The sequence below is a fragment of the Paramormyrops kingsleyae genome, chromosome 17 (assembly GCF_048594095.1).
Source record: "Paramormyrops kingsleyae isolate MSU_618 chromosome 17, PKINGS_0.4, whole genome shotgun sequence".
Taxonomy (NCBI): Eukaryota; Metazoa; Chordata; class Actinopteri; order Osteoglossiformes; family Mormyridae; genus Paramormyrops; species Paramormyrops kingsleyae.
This window is the reverse complement of record NC_132813.1, coordinates 10628070-10650855: the sequence shown is the minus strand read 5'-3', so window position 1 is coordinate 10650855 and position 22786 is coordinate 10628070. Positions and strand designations below refer to the sequence as shown.

At 40.0% G+C, this 22786-nt stretch overlaps 1 protein-coding gene and 1 long non-coding RNA gene across 3 annotated transcripts in view; both read left to right on the top strand.

Annotated features, from left to right (window-relative positions):
* The first annotated feature begins 4416 nt into the window (after window positions 1–4416).
* On the top strand, window positions 4417–16182 carry LOC140578956 (uncharacterized). Its single transcript, XR_011983231.1, has 3 exons — window positions 4417–4454; window positions 4599–4707; window positions 16079–16182. It is a non-coding gene; the product is annotated as an uncharacterized lncRNA (long non-coding RNA).
* Window positions 16183–21424: 5242 nt separating this feature from the next.
* The window catches only part of slc8a2b (solute carrier family 8 member 2b), a 66368-nt gene continuing 65006 nt past the window's right edge, over window positions 21425–22786 (top strand). For both annotated transcript variants that reach the window (XM_023812227.2, XM_023812224.2), the window contains exon 1: window positions 21425–21610. The gene's annotated coding sequence lies outside the window, so the exon portion shown is untranslated. The remainder of the gene's footprint in view (window positions 21611–22786) is intronic.

Sequence of the window (22786 nt, the reverse complement as noted above, 5' to 3'; positions counted from 1 at the left end):
CCAGGTTCGGCTTTGTGCTGCGATATATTATCCTCCTGAATGTAGCCATTAGTAGAAGGGTAATATGTGGCTATAAAGTGATTCACACGGTCATCAAGTATACTCTGATAGGTTGTGGCATTTAAACGATGCTCAATTGGCGTTAGTGGGTCCAAGTTACATTCATAATTGTATGAATATATATAGACAGATATTTTGTTACTTAGTCAGCAGAATATTTCATTACTTGGATTTTTTTTCTTTTGCATTATTAATACCTAAACATGCAGGGTTTTTTCACTGTATCCATCTGAAATCCAATTAGCAAAGCTTACGCCATGTGACTCAGCCTTTTACATACTGATAGTTACTGAAATAATAATAAAAAAAAATCTACTTTGGAAAATATCTATGTTTAATGATTTTAGCTCTTGACAGTAGAAATATGAAGGATTGCTTCATATTAATGATGATAATTTTTAAATTTAAAAGAAATCATAACTGGCTTCATAAAACTTCTATAATAGCTTTGTAATTCACCAGAGACAATCGAATAGCGTTTGTTTATAGGAATTTTCAAGCAGCATAGAAAGAGCTAAAGAAAAAAATAATCCCACAACCTTGGTTTGTCAATCATAAATGATATAATGTGTCATACATGTTATATAATACGTTGCTTGTTTGATTTTTTCAAAAAACGTTAATGTGTCAGCATTATACTGCACTCTGTAATACAACTGAAGACTTACTCTGTCCTCTGCTGGCAAATATAAAATATTGGCAATTTTTCACATTCATCGAACCCAGTGTTTCTCAAACTGGTGCTCAGGGACCCCCAGACAGTCCATGTTTTTGGTATCTCCTAGCTTGGGAGCTGGGAGGGAGCAAAAATGTGCACTGTATGGCTAAAGGGAGCAAAAATGTGCACTGTATGGCTGAAGGGAGCAAAAATGTGCACTGTATGGCTGAAGGGAGCAAAAACATGGACCGTCTGGTGGCCTCCAAGGACCGGGTTGAGAGACAGTGATCTAACCCAAGTACAGAATCCCTCTCCTAAAGTCCCCATGTTCTGAATAATGCATCAATCCATCCATTATTCACTTTTCCAGTTAGGGTCGCAGTGGTGTGACACATACCCCGGGCAGCATTAGGGACGGAGAGAAGCCAGGGGAGGACATAAATCCATCACAGATTAGACATATGAACAGTCACTAACACCGGGACTCACTAAGGATAAATTGATTTCACTAAGCTGCTAAATCATGCCTTTGAATTGTGACAGGAAGTCAGGAATCACTAAGGAATCCCGCACACAGAGCTGTCCCCGCACCACTACCAGTGTACCAGAGTCTGGAGTAATATAGTTATAATTTCACATTGTCAAAATGTTCAGCTAAAAAAGCAAAGGGGGCTCTGATCCCTGCACTTTGACCCCATGTGTGCGCATCACATAAATATCTGTATATATATATATATAGCTATGTGTGTATGTCTCAAAGGAGAGCAAAACGGGAAAAGAAACGTTCCGATATACTTGTGTGAATGACAAATGAAGGATCATTTCATTTACTGGTAATAGAGATCATACTTTCGTTCATCTGTAGCCATGTAAGGCGAAGTCTGCACAAAAAACAATATCGAATCAAAACAAGTGATGGCTTCAGGTAGGGAAGAGGGTACTATGTAAATACTGAGATGCTAAACTAATAATGACAACACTAATTATAATATTAAATCTAGTAATGGTATATCATGGTAAAGTGATTCAAAATAAGTCTACAATGGAGAAATGATTGACCCCATTGAGATTAGAAATCAGATGTTTCGAAATTGAAATAGAGAAATAGTACAGCATTGACTCCCAGGTTGTTTTTATGCATTTGGGCCACCTTTTAATCCCACTGTCACTTTAGGCCACAAGCAGGGTGCTCTGGACAGTCCCAGTAACATTGTCAGTCAGTAGCTCTGAGCTGAGGGAGAAAACATTGTCAGTAACGATGTTTGTCATGTTCAGGCGGAAAAAGTTCCAGAAAGTGACGCCTCAGGGGCTGACTGCATGCTGCAAGTGTGATGTCCTCCGAATCAGCCCTGTTTTGGTAGTTCTTGCCCCGACATTTTCTAATGAACAATTGTTCGAGGAGAAGTGACAGCTAACGCCCACGTTCATGGGAGATTCTGGCTGCCGGAAACTGACGACGGTGCCTCAGATGAGAACAGAAGTATTCCTGTTTCATGGTACCAGAGTGCTGTGAAATAAGGTGCAAAGCAACGCTGAAGATCCGCGGCGTGACTCACCAAACTTTGCGTTATGATGAGAGCAATAATACAGCCATCCATCTTACATACGGCTTCTCCAGTACAGAGTCACTGTGGACCTGGAGTCGATCCCAGGAAAAGCACACCTTGGCTGCCTATCGCTGAGTATGCGCTTACACATTCAAAATCACACATTACAGATATTCTAATAACACTAATTTGCTCAACCACTGAAGTACTGGGAGGCAACCTGCACGAATATGGGAAGAACATGTACACATCCCCAATAACAAATTATCATTACTGGCCATAATTCTATCATGTTATCTGAAGGCTACATGGTGTCCAAAATAATTAATACACCCCACCCTCCAATATTGCTCTGTGGTCTGATGGACATTATTATTGTTGTGACTTAAACAAAATGACTATTTAGGTACTCGAGCAGCATGAGTAAGGAAGAAACAAAAGAGCCGACTAGCTGATATTTATATATTGCATTACATGTGTCACAACTGGCATTTTATTATGACTACAGCAGATAGTCGGACTAAAAATGTTATGTGAAAAGCTGAAGAGGAGTTTGTTATGTAACAAATTATACAAAATAAAAACAAACTGAAGACTTTTTCTTTATGTCCTTTTATCTATCACAGACTATCTAGATATGTAATTTTGATTTTTCCTTTCTTTGTGTTTGCTTTTTCTCTCCTTTGTATTCAAAAATGATAGGCCTACATGTCGCTCTTCTATTATGCATTTTTCCAAAATGTGGATGGACTCAGATGCCATTGGTAAAGGGAGCAAAGATATGTGTATTAACTGAGTCTCTGTTTGCCTTTATGCAGGTTCATCCCCAACATATTTACGTTTTACATTACAATCCTGAAGGTCCATATAGTTACGCAGTTGATGCTTATTTAGTTTAGTGAGCCCACTTTCTTTGTTTTCAAAGTACTAATTTGATAGGTGTAACGAAAAACTAGTTTGAATCAGAGTATAAGTCCAAGTCCAAGTATTAATGATACAGCTGCATCTGATCACAACCCCCCAATTTCCTTCTACACTGCCAGAAAAGTACCAATTTGTACCTTTGCTTGTCACTGGGACTGTACCCTCAAGAGTAAATGTACTTTTTAAGATACATAAATGGATTCTGTGTTACATTTTTGTACTATTTGTGGGTACATTCATGTTGTTTACAACTTGGGGATGTTCCTCAGAGAACATTTCTGTACCTTGAAAGGTATTTTACCTACTGGTAGGGTACAGCCCCAGTGACAAGCAAAGGTACAAATTGGTACTCTTTATTCTGACAGTATAGAAGGAAATTGGCCAAGATCTAATGAAGTGGTACAAAGTCATAGACCCAAGTAACTATTACTGCATATTACTGCATGTGTGTGTGTGTGTGTGTGTGTGTGTGTATGGTCCTGGTATACCTTACCTTGTGGGGACCGAAATGTCCCCACTACGTGATGAATGCTAGTTTTTTTTTTTACCATATGGGGAGCAGTTTCCTGGTTCCCATATGGGAAAGCTCTATTTTATAAAAATCCGTGACTACAATGAAAAAACTAAAAATGCAAAAACTCTTGTATTTTGTTTGGGTACTTATGGTTATGGTTATGGCTGAGTAGGGGTTAAGGTTGTCATAGTTAGCATTAGCATTTTTCCCATTGAAATGAATGAGCGGTCCCCATAAGGATATGTTTACCCTACATGTGTGCGTGCATGCGTGTGTATGTATTCTCAGACAGGTTTTGCAGAGCAGGACACTTTAGTGCATGATAAATTGATCTAAATCATATCAAAGCAGAGCTGAATGGGATCATAACATTTAACCTTTTTAATTTCATATCTTAGATCATACATGCAAATGTATATGTGTTATGGGATGGTGAGTGGCTCTGTGCATATGATTGGAAAGTCAGCGGTTTGCATCGATTTCAGGGTTAGTGCTTTTACCATTGAGCCCTTGAGCATGGCCCTTAATACCAGTTGTTGCAGACCTCAGACAAAAGTGTCTGCTAAATGAAATGTGAAATGTATAAGCAGATATATATATATATATATATATATATATATATATATATATATATATATATATATATATACACCCATCTCAATTTTCACAAAAGCATCATCACTGCCATAAATATGAGTAAACACAATTGTAAAAAACTCATAAGGAATGAAAAGTGTGGGCAAAATTTCAGGTAAGGAATGTAAAAGCTTTTTAAACACAATGGTTCCGTTAACTTTTCATTGCGCTGCGCCAGCCCTTTTTTTTAAATCTTTGAGACCTCCTATATTTGTCACGCGATTTAGCATAACCCGAGGTTTTATCTGTTTCATTATAGCAGAAATCCCCAGATTATTTAAATGAAATAACGAAGTATGATGCTTGTCGGAATCAGCGCAGGTATCCAGCGGCTGTTCGGGCGCCCAAACTTAAACTAGCTGGGACAGGTACGTGTGTAGGCTGCTACGAAAGACGGCAGAACTGCGGAAGCAAAATTCGGGACCAATAATTAAAAACAGCAAGTGACGTAAGTCATTTTTTAGATGAAGGTGTGCATCTCGCATCATCAGACCTCAAACCCCTGATTTTCAGTAGTGTCACTGTAATGTACGAGCAAAAACTTGGACTCACATGGAAGCGACGCCGAAAACGGCTCACAAGTGTCAGAAAAATATTTAACGTGAAGGTCGTTAGTCAAAATAAATAAATAAATAAAAAATATTCCTAAGCAACAGGATGCAAGAGATGCACATTATTCAGTAGTTTCCTTATTTTTTGACCGTGTATGTATTAGTAATTCAAATAACATCATAACGTTTACGGTTTGTAATGGAAAATATTTTTGCAGAAAAATCAAATTAAACTCAAAACTCAACTTCTGATTCATTTCTGGCCTGGAAATGCCTGCTGCTTCTGTAGGACATTTGAGATGGAACATTAATGATCCACATCGCTGTTTCACACACTGATTTCTGAAGCCCCGCGGACAGAGGACACATTAACAATGTCTAATCGTAATTCGTCTCGCTGTCTGATTTTCAAATATTATTGGTTCTTATTTTGAATGGTATTATGTGTTTGCGTGACTTAATGTGTTTTAATCTTACCCTTTAGAAACATATATCTACATTGTTCGAGTTCCTCGTAATGCCTAAAATATGCGTAATCCTGTGCCATATTTAATTATAATTAACACATATATTAATTGACAAATATGTAATGGGTTTTTTTTTGTTTACACATGGTGTAATTGTAAAGCACATGAAATTGGTCAAGCAAACATTCCTATTTGTGATGTGGTCCATTTGTAATTCATGAATACAAAGCTATTAAAGGCATTAATCTAGACTGTGTTGGCAGTGGGAGCCTCATTAGTGAGCAGTAAGGACATTGACGAAAAATGAATGACACCTAACACCACAAATACATTTCCAAGACATTATATCCTGAATTTAACAATGAACCCCTGGGTGTAAGTATCATAGGATTTTAGAGTGATTGTTGATTGTTTTTATTTCCAGAATAACTCCTAATGTGCATAATGTCATGCTGTGAACCTTCTGTTGCCTGTTTATAAACCGTATGTTTCTATGAACAGCTGAGATAAGGCAGAGTAGCTCATTGAATGTGTCAGGAATGCCCATCCATCCAATTTCTGTAACCACTTGTCCTATTCAGGGTCTCAGGGGGTCTGGAGCCCATCCTGGAGGCTACGGGCGCAAGGCAGGTGTCAGTAGTGTCATAGCAAAAATGTCTAACCATTTAATCCCAAGATGCTCTACAAGGACTAGCGTTGGCCCTGCTGTGGTCTATGACTGGTCTAGAGCAGGGGTAGACAACCCTGATGCTAGAGTGCCAGCTTCCAGCAGGTTTTCCATCCTGCCTGGTCTCTGATGAACCACAACTGATCTCAGGCAGATAGTAACTCATCCGGTAGGACAGAAAACCTGCTGGATGCTGGCATTCCAGGATCAGGATTACCTACCCCTGGTCTAGCATGTGCAGGTTTAATCTGCGATGAATCCCCTATTGAAACCCACTGATGTGAATGAATGTGGTACAGGACTCTCCAGAAGCCTAATCTAACACGCGCAGACAAAGTCGGTGTTCTGTGCATGGTATAGCGTGGCTGCAGGGATATCAGCGTGGCTGCAGGGATATCAGCGTGGCTACAGGGATATCAGCGTGGCTGCAGGGATATCAGCGTGGCTGCAGGGGTATCAGTGTGACTATAGGGGTATCAGCGTGACTATAGGGGTAACAACGTGGCTGCAGGGGTATCAGTGTGACTATAGGGGTATCATCGTGGCTGCAGGGATATCAGCGTGGCTGCAGGGATATCAGCGTGACTGCAGGGGTATCAGCGTGACTATAGGGGTATCAGCGTGACTATAGGGGTATCAGCGAGGCGCCTGGGGTAACAACGTGGCTGTAGGGGTATCAGCGTGGCTGCAGGGGTATCAGCGTGACTATAGGGGTATCAGCGTGACTATAGGGGTATCAGCGAGGCGCCTGGGGTAACAACGTGGCTGCAGGGGTATCAGTGTGACTATAGGGGTATCATCGTGGCTGCAGGGATATCAGCGTGGCTGCAGGGGTATCAGCATGACTATAGGGGTATCAGCATGACTATAGGGGTATCAGCGAGGCGCCTGGGGTAACAACGTGGCTGTAGGGGTATCAGCTTGGCTGCAGGGGTATCAGCGTGGCTGCAGGGGTATCAGCGTGACTGCAGGGGTATCAGCGTGGCTGCAGGGATATCAGCGTGACTATAGGGGTATCAGCACCGCGCCAGCAGCAGACAGAGGCGCTAGGCAGTGCCGCATGGCGTCACCAGTGGTCCGCGGCTGGTGGCAAATAAAGCCATTGAAAGGCAGCAAAATTTAAAAAGCGCGGCTGTGAGCAGAGGGAGGGAGAGACAGGAAGGAGATGTCTGCTGTGCTTTCTCTCTGGTTCTGACCGCTCTAGGATGTTTTGGCTCCTTCTGGAAGCCAGGCTGTGGTTTAACGTTTTCCACTCTGAGCCCGTCCCCTCCAGACTCTGCCCAGTCTCTTATCCCACCATAACTTTTACAGGATTGGCATCCACTGGGGCAAAGGTGCAAGGGCATGAATCTTGGGTCCATCCTACATTCCTTAGGCCAGGGCAGTTCTGCCCGTGTTCCCCGTTCTGCACATCAGGATGATGTCACCATAACCAGCGCATCTGAAATAACCTTAAGCCAGTTCCATCATGCCTCCTGTAGTTCCCCACCCCCCCTCCCGACCATCTTGTTCTGATCACGCTGTTCTTGTTGCAGATGTTATCCATGTGTAGATTATCTGCACACAGCGTGAGGATCAGACTCGGAGATTATTGTGCAACAGAAGCTGCTTGTCCTTTCTTGCATACAGAGAACACATAAGCAGTGGCAGGGGGATACAGTGTAATAATACAGGCAAAGCAAAGGTCTGTTTATAGGGGGGGCAAATGAAGCCAAATTATATACTGGGGGATACAGCCCCCGCTCCCCCCAGGTACTATACCCCTGAACATAAGCCATTCCCTTCATTTCTGGGAAATTCATATTCAGAAGTTATTCATTTAGCTACCTAAATAACATAGGAAACACTGGACATCCTGCTAAGAACAATAAAAAAAAAAAAATATATATATATATATTTTATTTTTACTTTTTTCAATGTAATATTTAGGGAGATGTTAAAATTACGTAGCCAAAGGAGAAATCAAAGCACATCTGTTGTGATTTAAATAATGGTGACTGTCAGGTACACGACAGACTGCAGTTGCTACTGTGAGTAGATTCTTTCCTGCTTCCATAGTTATCGTCACTATGCAGTCTGGGCAGAATTCTGCACTCCAAGCTACCATTCAGTTATGTTCAATAACAGGATAAAGTGGAATTAAAGCTGTGCTGAACACAAAGTGACACTCTGTAAGTCGTCGTTTTGTCACATTGTATCTCTTCCATTATCTATCTGATTAACCCCATTATTTATGTTTTGCTGCCATGAAATGTTGCCTGAATATCTCTGGTCTACATACCTGTTTACTGTATTTTTATCTTTTTTTCTATCTGTTCTGACTGGTTTACTTTATGAACATGCTTCACCTTATAACACACTTGAAGGACATCTTCAGTTAAGGAAAATAATGAGTTTAACAATGTATTAATCCCAATTTTTCACGCACAAAAGCTTTCCTCACATAGAAACGATCACAGGAGTATCCTTTGTCTAAATGGCCATTGCTGTCTACATTTTCCACTTCCTGGAAACCTGAAAGACGAACTGAAACATAATCTTTCACTGCTTAGTCTTTCCTTGTAAAACATCTTAGAAGTTTCTGAGAAGAACACCTATCCTGTTGTCTTAGTGCTGCTCACAGATACGTGGAGGAAACTGTATTGTCCCAAGTTCTGTAAACATGTTATTTAGATGTAAGATATTGAAGTTCACTTTGCCTTCTTATGTTAAACTTTATCATAACACTGTTCTGGTGCGATACATTCGACTGGGAGCAGGTTACATGTTGGTTAAGGGAAATGATCCAGAACATAGCAGGTTAGAATGATTTCTGTTTTTGTACCATTGATCGGATATATAATTTTAAGCTACATTGACCACCTAGCATAGACAACATCCTGTCTGTATAATATTTTTTTCACATTTGAAATTGTCACACTCCATTTGGGTGTCCAGTTCAATATATTTCATATAACAGCCCTCCTAACAGTTCCTCCATAACACTTATCATCAGTTATAACCATATAATCTATTATAAATAGATATAATAAAAGTGTAAGGATTGCAGATAATTGAGGTCTTAATTATATATAGTTTAAAAGTCAATGTTCAAAGGCAGCAGAGGAAAGGAAAAAATCTTTCAGGCAAATGTAAGGCCAGCCTTTAACATGCAGGGTCGCATTTTGTCTTGTTGAGCCAAAATATTTGTAGGCGTCTCTGTCTGGTTGGGCTCAGTCCAGCCATAATGCTGATTAAGGAAATAGGAGATGAAGAGAAATAGAAAGAGGGCTATAGAATGGGTGGGAAAAAAAGCGTAGAAAGATTTAAGAACACGACATGGAAAGCTGAAAGTCGTACCACATTCAGTTTAATTACTCAATTCTCTTTCTCATGCTAATCATTCTCATTAGTTAAAAGATCTCCTCTCCTAAAAGTAATCTTTCCTAAGTGTTTCCTATAAGTCTGATTGGATACTAATGAACAGACTAATTCAGGTCCACAGAGTAAAAGTCCAGACCAAGATTTTGTTTCAACCAACCAGTTGAGCATAAAGAGTCACAGTCACAGAGTACTCAACTGGTTGCTTGAAACAAAATCCTGGTCTGGACTTTTACTCTCTGGACCTGAATTACCCAACTCTGCCAATGGACAGATATCGGAGCTGTAATTACTGTAATTTTTTTTTTTTTATATAATTCGAGTTGCAATGTATTGCTACATTGTGAATTTGCTGTGTCAGTGATGTGATTTTTCTGTAAACCATTGGAGTGCTCTACTATTAAGAAAAATATGATCATATTATTTTAGGTTAGGACCCTAGCCTCTATTTATGTGTAAAAACTACACGCAGCAGTCCTACTTACTCTTGTTTTTTTAATGGACCTCGGTAGATATTTATAATTTTGGGGTAAATGTTAAGCTTTTCCATATACTGCATATATAACACATAATTATGACAGATGTAAATGTTTGTCTTATCTGACTTCCTATCTGCTGAGTGGAAGACCTTCTTGGTGACACGTGCCGCTATCCAGACGGGCACCGATCCAGACAATTTTAGCCAATTGCCACTTTATATTCCCCTCTCTGCCATATCAGCGTCTTCTTTGCTTCCGTTTCAGCACCTTCCTTTCCAGCAAATAAGGTCCCTTGGCAGTTTGGAGAACTTTTTCCCCAACCATGCAGCTTGTCCCAGTGATTACTTAGCTTTTTGCACCATCATTCTTGAAAGTACTGATCAATGGCACACAATGCCCTGGGCGCCCATTAAACATGGACATCGCTCTCAAGGAAAATGTAAAACTGTGCCGAGAGGTCACAAAGCAGACTTTAAATGACCGTGGCTATGAAAACGATAATGTCATTTTATTGACAAATGCACAATCACATGAATAACAGATGCAGCTTAAAGAGCCCTATCATAATCCATATCATCATAGACGTATTTCACTTATGACAAATATACAATAATAAACATACAATTCCAGAGTCTATAAGGCCAGAGGTGAATAGTTTGGGTCCAGAGAGTAAAAATCAATCATCCATATGGGTGCTCTGTGATTGACTCTTTATGCTCAACTGGTTGGTTGAAACAAAATCTTGGTCTGGATATTTACTCTCTGGACCTGAACTATTCATCTCTTTTAAGGCCTACAATATCTGCAATATCCATCATAAGAGAAACTGCCAAAATCCAGGGGGTTAATCACAGGATCTCCCCCTACCCTTCTGATTTAGCGTTCATTATTAAACAGATGTTTCAAACATCTGTGGCTGCCTCCTCTAAAATAACGAGTCATTTATATAGTTGATTGATCGAGAATGGTGACGAAATGACTCATCGTGTTCTTCCAGGGCTCTTCATTGGCAGTCCATCTATTTGCTTCCATTTTTAGCCTCCTCCTTAATTTGAAGTTGTGCCTCTTTCATTTCCCATATATGTTTCACTACCCATAAACTCTCAGAAAGAATGGGAAAAATTTGTACCTTTGCTTGTCACAATTGTACCATTTTAGGTACAGGAATGGACCCTGAGGAACATTTCTGTACCACTGATGCCACATTGATGCTGTTTGTACCTTTGGGATGTTCCTCAGAGTCCATTTCTGTACCTTAAAGGTACAATTACAAGGGAACAGCCCCAGTGACAAGCAAAGGTACATTTTTTTACCCTTTTTCTGAGAGCGTACACCAGCATGTGGTAGTACAGCCCTGATTTCTTTTTCAGGTTTTAAAAACATAGGACATTACATGTCTCTGAAGACGGAAGATTTCCTTTCACTTGGACAAATGCCACCTTTAAGCTGAAGATGGTTAATTTCCATTTTTAATGTGTTTTTTTGTACACACTCCTGTTATTCACAACATGTTCCAGTGTCCATTATCATTCTGAGTTTGTAGTCTGTTTGTTTTCCTGGATAATACATCTGATTCCATTTAACCAACTGGCTGCATTGATCTCAGTGTTAAACGTAACCGGAATGATATGATGTATGAAATGGCCGCCTGTCTTGCTAATGAGGCCATACCTTTGTTTTCATGCTTCATTTATATCAAGAAAAACACAAAACCAGAATGTGGTGACAAAGAGCTTCATCTAATATATTATTCACTTAAAAGAGTCCTTAGATGTCTCTAAATTATTTATTCACAGGGTGGCATGGTGACATAGCGGTTAGCGCAATAGCCTCACACCTTCCGGGACTGGGGGGTTTGATTCCCACTAAGATTTACATTTTAGGTGAGTTGGGCTCCATTCATTAGTAATAATATGTGAATACATACCCTGTGTTGGACCATTGTGCTGTCCAGAGCCTCCCCTTGTCTCATTGTCCTCTATAATACCTTCAGCATAGCTGTGTTAGCATTCAGCTAGCCTACTGTTTCCCTGTCATACCAATAACCTGATAAATGGTGAATATTTTTCCAAGGTAAGTTTATTAAACATCATTTAAAAATATCTTTTAATGCCCTAGATTGTACATTGTATGATGAATACCCCTGTAACTATAAAAATTCGACCGACACTGCAAATCTTGCGCTCTCTACAAAAACTGCTGACATTTCTCTGTTGCGGTGATGGCCGTTACATTTTCAAATAGCATAACTGGGACAAAAGTGAACTTCTTTAAGCTAGAAAATACACACTGTATAACCGACTGCATTATAAACCAGTAATGGCAAAATTAGCTTTTGGAAAAACTCATTAAACTTTTCTCTTTTGTAAAAAATGGCTGCACACAGAATATTACATCCAAACATGCTGCAGGATATTGCATGGAGTAGATGATCCATTGAAATTTGTTACGCAAGAAGCATTTTATGCTCCTTGATATTGCTATTAATACAAAATACACAGATCAGTCACAACATTAAGGCCATCTACCTAATACTGTGTAGCTCCCCCTCATGCCACCATAACAGCTCTGACCCATTGAGGCATGGACTCCACAAGACCTCTGAAGGTGTCCTGTGGAATCTGGCCCTAAGATGTTAACAGCAGATCCTTTAAGTCCTGTAAGCTGTGAGGTGGGGTCTCCATGGACTGGACCTGATTGTCCAGCACGTCCCACAGGTGCTCAATTGGATTGAGATCTGAGGAATTTGGAGGCCGAATCAACACCTTGAAATCTTTTCATTCATGTTCGTCAAACCATTCCCGAATAAAGAAACACATCCACTTCAAGAACTGACTGTTCACTTGCCTAATATATAACACTATCCTTCACAGGTATCATTGTAACAAGATGATCAATGGTATTCACTTCATCTGTCAGTGGTTTTAATGTTATAGCTGATCAGTGTAAGGATAAATAAATATGATCATACTTATGAACATAAATCTGTGATAATTTGGAGAAATTTTTAAGAATTTTTTTTTTTAATTGTGAAAATGTGATGTCAGTTTTCAGAGTTTGGCTAACCGTGTAATTTATTGCAAAGAACGTATTTCAGGTCCATGACTAACAAACTCCGCAAGACAAGCAGAGAATGCATGATGTTTAAGGCTACAGCCTTTTTCTTATGGAGAGGCATTAAAATGAAAACGTCAGCTGCTATATTGCTCAAGCATTTGGAGGTTGGAAAAAATCCACTATAATTAAAGTAAAATCAATAAGGTAGGCCTGAAAAGAAGCCTTGCAGTTTACATGCATGAACATGCTGATTAAACTTTAAAAGGCCTAAACACATCACAGTAATACATACAAAGTGGATCTAATCACCCTAATGGTCAAATACTGGAACAACTAGCAGCTGTTCGCACAGTGCTACACAATGGTTCATTCTATAGATTAAGTTCTGATTTTATTGCATCCCTGCTTATATCCTCATTACTTGTACGTACGGGATCGCTTTGGGGAATCACTGGCAGAGTATCTTTCATTGATAATAGGGCTAGCCACTGAAAAGTAATGTTATTTTAATTGGGAGCCTTCGGTTTGTTAAGAGGATGAAGGCTCGGTCTATGTGGTAGCCTTGATCCATGCATGCGATATCAGTGATCTGTAGAATGAATGTCCTCATTTTGTTGTCCTTTCTGATGTGAGCCTGGAACCTATCGCAGGAAGCTCAGGGCACAAGTTAGGCGACACCCTGGACAGGATTCCAGTGCCTCGCAGGGCACACTTACTCACAAACACTCCCACACTATGGGAAGCGTAGGAACCCAGAGGAATCGGAACTGTAACATTCATCTATCTGCCATCAAAATGTGTGCTGTTCAGATGATGTGACGACAGTGAAGTGCCTCAACAGTGCAGATAATGGTGTGATGATGTTCTGCAATGGACACTCCTCACCCAGAGGTGTCACTGACTTTTTGTTACGTGCTTCCTGGGAATGGCTCAGAGTGATAATCTGACTGGATGAATATTTTTTATATCTTTTTTTGTACCAACCCCTATCAACCCTGATGTCGCAGTGGCGTCGTGGTGGCGCAGTGGTGGCGCAGTGGCGTCGTGGTGGCGCAGTGGCCAGCACTGATGCCTGACACCTCAAAGACTAGCATTCGACTCTCCAGCCCAGGTCTATGTGCACGCCTTGCGCCCATAGCTTCCGGGATAGGTGTCAGTGATGGAATGATAATTAGTGGTTGGAATAACCACCATCGAACACAATAGACTGTTACCACCAAGGTCGAGAACCTATGGATGTTACACTTTCACAGCCTTTCAACCAACATTCAGAGATGGATAGTTCAGGTCCAGAAAGTAAAAATCCTGACCAAGATTTTGTTTCAACCAATCAGCTGAGTACTCAGTGACTGTGACTCTTTATACTCAACTGGTTGGTTGAAACAAAATCTTGGTCTGGATTGTTACTTTCTGGACCCGAACTATTCACCTCTGCCACCATTAAAAATATATCATATATATATATATATCAAAATATATTCTGTAAGCATCAGACTGTTGCCTCACACCTCCAGGCTAGGAGGTTCGAATCCTGTCTGCGCTCAGTGCATGTGTGTGGAGTTTGCTTATAACCCCCCTGTCGCAGCAGGTGTCCCCCCCCAGTTAGGTGAACTGGCATGCGTGTGAGTGCATGTGCCATGCGATAGACCACTGTCTCATCTTACCTCATGCCCTATTTTGCCTGTGATAGACTGCAGCGCCTACCCCCCCCCCCCCCCCCAAATCCTGCACTAGATAAACAGTTGGAGGACTGGTGGATATTTAAAATCCTTAGGCATTTAAGATAAAGATCAGATAATCATAAATGATTTATTTTGAGGGCAGTGTTTTATGTGTTATTAGGGTTTTGTAAGTGCCAATGAGCTTAATGGGCTTAGTTTAAAACTTAATAGGCTTCATTTGAAACTCTTTTCATTATGTAAAATCATTATTAAAATGTATCTTTTGCTGTTCAATTCATGTATCCTTCCTCTCTGCCAATTGGGATTTATCATTTTTTAATCTCCTTCCCTCGTACCAGTACTAATTTGTGGATCCATATTCCATCTTCCTTCAGGGTTGACACTAAATCAGTTAAATCATTGTTTTAATTAGGACTAATTTTGTTTTTATTCAAATTTGGTGTATTTTAAAGTTACTTGTCACTCCCAAATATACATTTTATATTATTAAAATTATGTTATATTCTTAATCACAATCACTTTCTCTCTAATGGTGTACTGGTTCTAAAACTGAGACCGAAACTGCGATACAAACATTCAGTATCCCGTGTCATGGTTCTGGAAAACAGAACCCCGATGTCTGTTCCACCCCCCTCCCAACCTGAACTCGCTGCCGGGGGTGCAGTCTGCTAAGCTCTCAGTTACGTTTCTAATGTTTCAAAGCTCATTTTTCATTGCACAATTAACACTATAAAAACACATGTAAATCACAGAATTATTATTCTAAAGTTAGGGCAATCTGTGTATTTTGTAAATTTTACACATTACACCAATTTTATTGTTTTCCAAAAAAAAAATGCATGAACCAAATTGTGGCTCAAAAATCAAGCTCTGACCCAAACCACAGATTTGTAGAATTGTTACACCCCTATTCACTGTATAATTCTTTCACAGAAAAATATGAAAATATTTATGGTAAATACAATTCTACAATATCAGCTTGTAACAGCTTGATGATGTACCAGGGATAACAAAAATTATGATTACCACGTAAACTTTACGAAGTACTGGACACAAATGAACATTAATTATATCTAATGTTTGTGATAGCTAATATAATCTATAAATGATTTTCAGTATACTCCTTTAAATGTCATAGTGACATAAAAGTGACATCATCTTGACATCACACCCTTCTCGAGGGTCAGAGAGTCTCTACATCAGGTTCAGAGGGATTCAGAGAAGCTCTTATTTGGACTGTAATTCCACTGCTTAGATTTCCTAACATAAATCAACTGCTAATTGAAAAATAATGTAGCATTTGACAGACAGGCAAAGATACTCTGTTAGCCGTCTATTGGCAAACACTCCTCGGGGTGCAGTATGACAGTTATAGTGACAAAATTATAGCATTATTTATGCCAGTTAATACAGCAGATCTGTTCGCCAATCATCCTGATTCACCAATCTATCCGTCTTCCATGGCTGCTGATCCAGTGCTGGGTCACACTGGAGTCTGGAGCCCATCCCAGGAAAGAGGACAGGAAGCAGTGAAACACGCTGGGATGGGATGCCCTTCTCTTCACGATGGAAAAATGACTTAATAGGTAAAGTATAAGCCGTGTGAAGTGGGCTTAACAGTCATGCCGTCCATAATCAGACATACAGTGGAATGAAATGGAAACGTTCCCCCGAAACCACAGTGTAAAATACGGACGCCAAAGACAAGGGGAGAGTTTCAAAAAAGTTTAGAGAGTGTAAATCACATAACGGTACAAGCAAAGTGGAGCTGCATAAACCATACAGACTTAGTGCCCGAATATATGCAGACAAGCAAATATTCAAAGCTGCGATTGATATGAAGTCTGTACATGTACCACTCCAAACATATTTTAAATGCAACCCTTTAAAAATCCTGCTATTGTTTTTTTCGGTGTGTGGCTCAGTTGTCCTTGTGATAAACAGTAAGGGCTGTGGAATAATGTGGTCCCAGTTTTGTGCAGAGGTTGTAGGATCCCCTGGTAGCTGTACATATCTAGTTTCCACCCATTTCCCGGAGATATAGTTAATGGGTCAGTGTAATATTCTTTTAGTATGGAGGGCAATGGACTGCAGGTCTGGGGTTCATTATGTCTCCCCCGCCTCCTGAGAGACACTTCAGACTGCTGGTTTATGTAGTTTTACAGTAGATTTGCATTGGCTACTGTCACTATCTGCTCAGTAGCAGGAAAAAGCTTCCAGGTTATATATGGCAACAGCTCTGAGGATGCTGACAGGCTAGTAAGCTCATGCAGTTACGCTAAGGGGAAGCCTGGGCAGCAACCAATCAGAGTACAGCAAAGCTGGTCGTCACTCCTGCACTTAACCTTTAGAAGCTAACCTGCAGTGAATTTCTCATCCCACTGCCAGTATTTGTACTGCAGCGTTTTACAGCTTTCGATGCACGCTATGTGCGTAGGTGTATCTGTTCCTAGATGATTTTGGCATAGTTTCGTATTTGCTTATTTTTTGATGCACGGTCACATGACTGACATCATACCGACAGTAACCCTCGCATACTGTTACGGTGACAGAACAGTTGATTGGAAAGTATGAAATTTGCTATTAAATCAAGCTAAGCTGTGGTTTCCCGTTATACGGGAGTCCTGACCTATCATAAAAACAGGTTTTGATGTCTGAAAAAGCCACAACTTTTCTAATCCTAACCCTAGTTACAGTTGACTATCTCTAACTTTGGGAGACAGGGTGACACAACAGGCTGTTGGAAAGTATGAAATATCCTATTAAATCAAGCTAATCTGTGGTTTGCTGTTATATGGGGGGTCTGACCTATCATAAAAACACATTTTGATATCTGAAAAAGCCATAAACGTTCTAATCCTGATCTTAGCTTCAGTTCGGTAACCTTAATCTGTGGACTGTTTACATAAATGTTTTACAGCTTTGGATCTATGCTCTGCGCTTTGCTGCATCTGTTCCTGGATGATTTTGGAATACTTTCATGTTCCTCTTTTGGTTATTCCTTGATGCAGGGTCACGTGACTGACGTCATACCATCGGTAACCATCGCATACAGTTACATACATTGTTGTCGATAATCAGTGTCCAAAATATCTCAAAGGTTATCTGCTGCAGTTGTTGCTAAATTAATATGAGATCATATGGATTGAAAATGATGACAGTAATGATGACAACAGCGACGTATCAGTGCCAGATAATGTAGAAATTGATCACAGCTGAGAGGATGTGGGTTAATTTTGTGTATGACAACCAAATTAATGTGGGGTGTAAAATCCACCCCAGCATAGCTAATGTGAGTTTTTTAGAGGTTAACCTCATAGGGTTAAGCTACTTTATATTCTTGCACTAATCGGGTTGTTGCCCAAGCCAGACTCTGGGTCATGTGACATGTATATAAACAAAGAATATAGGACAGTTAGAAAAAGTGAAGCCGCAGCGAAGGTCAGAGGAAGTGCAAACAATAAATAGGAAAGAATGAGGCAGCATATTTTTTCGAAGTTTCATTCTGGTGCATGTTAGTCATGGCTTTCCCTGTCGGTCTCTAATCACTGAACCATGCTGCTGGTTACCCTGGAAACATGGCCGGAGAGGCCATAAGATTGAGACTAATACAGGACTGCTACAAAGCACGAGTGGCTAACAAAACAAAAGTTGGTCTTTTAATTTCAATACAGATGTTCCCTGGCTTACGATGGTCCATGTTACGATCATTCAACTTTACGAGGAGTATGATTATTCAGTAAATTACATGAGATATTCAACATTTTATTATAAAATAGGCTTTGTGTTAAAGATTTTGCCCAACTGTAGGCTAGATCTTCTAAGCATGTTTAAGCTAGGCTAGGCTAGGCTATGATGTTTGCTAGGTTAGGTGTACTGTATTAAAATGCACTTTCGCTTTATAATATTTTCAGCTTATGATAGGTTTATCAGAACGTAACCCCATCATAATCCAGGAAGCATCTGTATAAGAATACAAATATTTCATGCATTGACATTCACGTTTTTTGTTCCATTTTGTCCCTATTATAAATTCATATGAAAATATAAAACAGTTCACCAATCACGAGCCACCAGTGTGCCACAGTAATATTTCTCTAGATCAATAAAACAAATACAACGACCACTGATGTATGTGTATGTTCTTCCTCTTCTGTCTCAGTTTTATTTGTATAATAACTAACTGAAGTAGAATTTGTATTCTGTGCTTCAGTCTTGATTCTGCACTGGCTGGCTGCAGAAAAGAAGACATTACTTGCATGTGAAAGGATTTGAGCTTCTCTCCCTATATGTACAGATAAAGACAAACGAGGCGACAAGCATGTGAATGAAGGTCATTAAAATGTACTGTAGAACATCCACAGCAAAAAGGCAGGTGTACGAGTGTCACGGTGAATTAAAATGCTTTTGTTCATTTTGTAACACCTTCATCAAATGCGCCCAGAAAGCCATATATGTTCTACAATAGTTCCAGTGCTGTAGATCAGTGTTTCCCAATCCGGTCCTCGGGGACCCACCGACGGTCCATGTTTTTGCTCCCTCCCAGCTCCCTGCCAGACAGTCGACATTTTTGCTCCCATCGTGAACTGAGAGGGAACAAAAACGTGGACTGTCCCTGGGTCCTTGAAGACTGGATTGGGAAACATTGCTATAGAATGCCAGAGGGCATAGGGCATGTGTGAGCTTCACAGTCCATGAATGGAAATGAGATAGGAGATTCTGTCACAGAGGGGGGGGAGATGGCTGGGAGGGACATACTGCTTTTATGTTATGGAAAAGAAACAGCTTATCAGTGACACCGAGTATAATAGAGAAGAGTAACTTCATTATGACAATCCCACATCTTCTCCTTGTTTGTCCCCACAGTGCACAATGTGGGTGTACAGTTGGAGAGCATATCAGAAATGGCATCCATTCCTCACCTGACAGGCTAACTCTTGTAGGCAACAAGAGATCATAAATACTGTAAAATCTGTTTTCAGTACCTTATCCCGTACGGGTTTGCAGTGAGCCTGGATTCTAACCCATGAAACACAAGCTGACAGTATTTCAAAGAGCATGAGCTTCAATCTGTGACTTAGTAGCTAAACTACATCCTTGGATTGGAAGGAAACACTGAATGTACATAGAGGAAGCTCTTATGAACGCAAGCAGAGTATGAAAGTACACAAGGCATTATTTTGGGCAGCTTTTGCAAATCCAAATGATACTTTAAGTGGAGATGAATTATGGTCATGATAGGCTACAACAATACAAGACATGTTCGTAAAGAGTTTATCACATTGTAAGTTTTTTTGGGGGGGCGGGGGGTAATGCAGTTTTTTGAGGTTTTAGATGGTCATCAACATTAGTGATGCAACATACTACAGATCACTTTATTTATATATGTCTTCTTGTTTACTTATTGAGCATATTGTGCCCCAGATACACAATGACATGATATCAAAATGACTTTGCAGTTCTTCTGGCTATTGCTGAACTTCAGTAGATCATTGACCTCTTTCCTCTTTTGTATCCCCTGGTGCTTTGGTTGTAGCTAGTCTATAAAGAAAAGCTCTCTTTGATGGAAAATAACATGCAGGGTGGTAGTGGGGGTAGTGTTGGTTATATTATATGCTTTTTCTACGTGAGAGGTTCCTCGTAAGTTAAAAGCTGAAAGAAGGAATTATGACTAAGAGACTGATTCCCTTTGTAAGGTTCTTGGTGCTAAAAGGTGTACTTAAACACTTGAACAAGACAGAAAAGTACACAGGAAACATGGCACAACAAGGGCCGACATTAATGCTACGCTGCTGGAAAAAAAGAGCACCAATTTATACCTATAAGGGTGCAATTATAGAATTGTCACTGGGGCTGTACCCTCAAGGGTCTGCCAACTGTACGTTAGCGGTAGGTAAATGTACCTTTTAGTCTAATTTAAGGTACTGAAATGGACTCTGATGAACATCCTCAAGGTACAAACAACATTTATGTACCCCCAATGCTATGAAAATGTTCCTCAGAGTCCATTTCCACATCTTAAAAGGTGCATTTATCCTTGAGGGTACAGTCACAGTGACATGCAAAGGCACAAATTGGTACTCTTTATTCTTACAGTAGGTTTGTGGGCATCTATAAATCAATGGGTTTTTAAAAAAGATTTGACATACCATTATGGTTATCTTCTGTGCTTATGTTTTTTTTCCATTATAAAATATATGTACACTATTAATTTGCAGTTGGTAGCATAGTTGTTAAGGACGTAGACCTAACAAACAAAATGTCACAGGTTTATGTTCCAACACTGTAAATTGCTTCTGCAGTAGAAAATAAGTTAATTATAAAGGGTAAATCCAAACCAATGCAAGGAAGAGCTCATAAATACGACGACAACAACAACAACATACTCCTACTATTACTACTAAGAGGCGCTGTAATGGGGTTGGGGGTGGGGGGGTTGGAGTTAGAATGACTCAACTAAAGAAAATTGAAAAATAACTAGATTGGCCTGGACTAGGGGGCCCAATATGATATGTTTCATGGGGCGCAAAATCTCAAGCAACGCCCCTGTTACTATACTCAATTACTTCTACTACTACTGTTACTACTACTACTACTAATAATAATAATATTAATGTTGTATTGTGTGAAACACATAACACTACGTGATGTTCTGTAAAATTAGTTGCAGAGCACGCAGCTCGAATATAACACGGGCATGGGCATCAAAGTGAATTCGCCACGCGGGTAAGCGGTCCGGTGAGTGAGAGCGAGCGCAGCCCTGAGTACCCCTGATAACCGCCCTCCTTCCCTCGGCCACGCGCCTCACCCGCGTATAACGCGAGCGCGGCTGAGCGCGTGTGAACTGTTTGTGTTTGTGAGTGAGAGAGAGCGCGAGACAGCGCGTGATAGTCAAGCCCGTAGCCGGGAGCGCCGAGAAATTATCGGAAACAATTTCAATGAATACCACAGCAATATGTTAATTGCGACCACTTCTGCAGTGAGCGACACGACAAACTAGCAAATAAGGTAAGACAGCAAAAGTGTGACTGTTACCGTTGATGTAGGAATAATATTAAAATAATAAGATGTGCGTGCTGGTTAATAAACTGGTTTGCCGATAATAACAAATAGTTGTAAGTAAACTACGCAGAATACCTATATCCACTGCAATGTGAATCATCGGGCGTTTTATCGAGTATCACTGCTGTTATGTTACTATATACATCTATTTCTCCGGAGCAGCATATGGCATAAACATTATTTAACGCTCATTTTCATTTACTCAAGCAATCGTTTAATTGATAAATTCCAAAGGAAAGGAGTCAGCGTCACAGGAATTACCGTATTTTCAACTGGAGTAATTAATCCGCTCGGTGTTAGAAATACACTGAACCGGGTTTTTATTATTATTTTTTTTAGTCTTGATGAATAATTCCTCTTATTGGTCATTGACATCGTGCACTTTCAGAACCAACTGAAATGGTGGCGGAGAAGTTATCAGACACCCGAATTACCAGACTGCAGTAATTCAAGTTTTCAAGTTTTCAATGTTTAATGTGTAAAGCAGGGGCGTTTGGACGGGCAGTGGAGGAAAAAAGTAGCCTTCCCTCCAGGTAGTGGATTTCAGTTTAATGCAAATGCTATTGTAGCTGATCTCAAAACAGATGTTTGAATCCTCTTTTGTGGCAGTGCTTGTAATGTGATCTATGATTGTGATTGTTATATGATTTAATTCTAAATTGCTTTACTTTAAAGCGTTTCAGTTGAATATATTATATCGCTTTATTGACAGACTTGAAGATTTGACTCATATTTGATTTTGATGACTTACTATGGGTATTCGGTTTTTCTAAACGCAGTGAAGGCTGCATCTTAAATAATAAATATAATGTCGCAGATATTAGCTATAGCCTATATGTGTATTTTGCTATGTAGCTGTGTCACTAACCTGACAGAAGAGGCGCGTGCTCGGCAATTTACATAGTGGGACGTTGCCCTTCAAGCTGTAGTAAATCCAAAGGACAACAAAATATGGATAATTTAAGAAATCCTATGTGCTAGCATTAAATATACTTCATGTTTATATAAACACAATGTTTAATTTCTCACCCCGACTTTTATAAGTTGACGATGATTGCGAGAAAAAAAATGCATCCGGTGTTTGATAACTATTTGCCCTGTGCAATGTGCGAATCTGTAGCG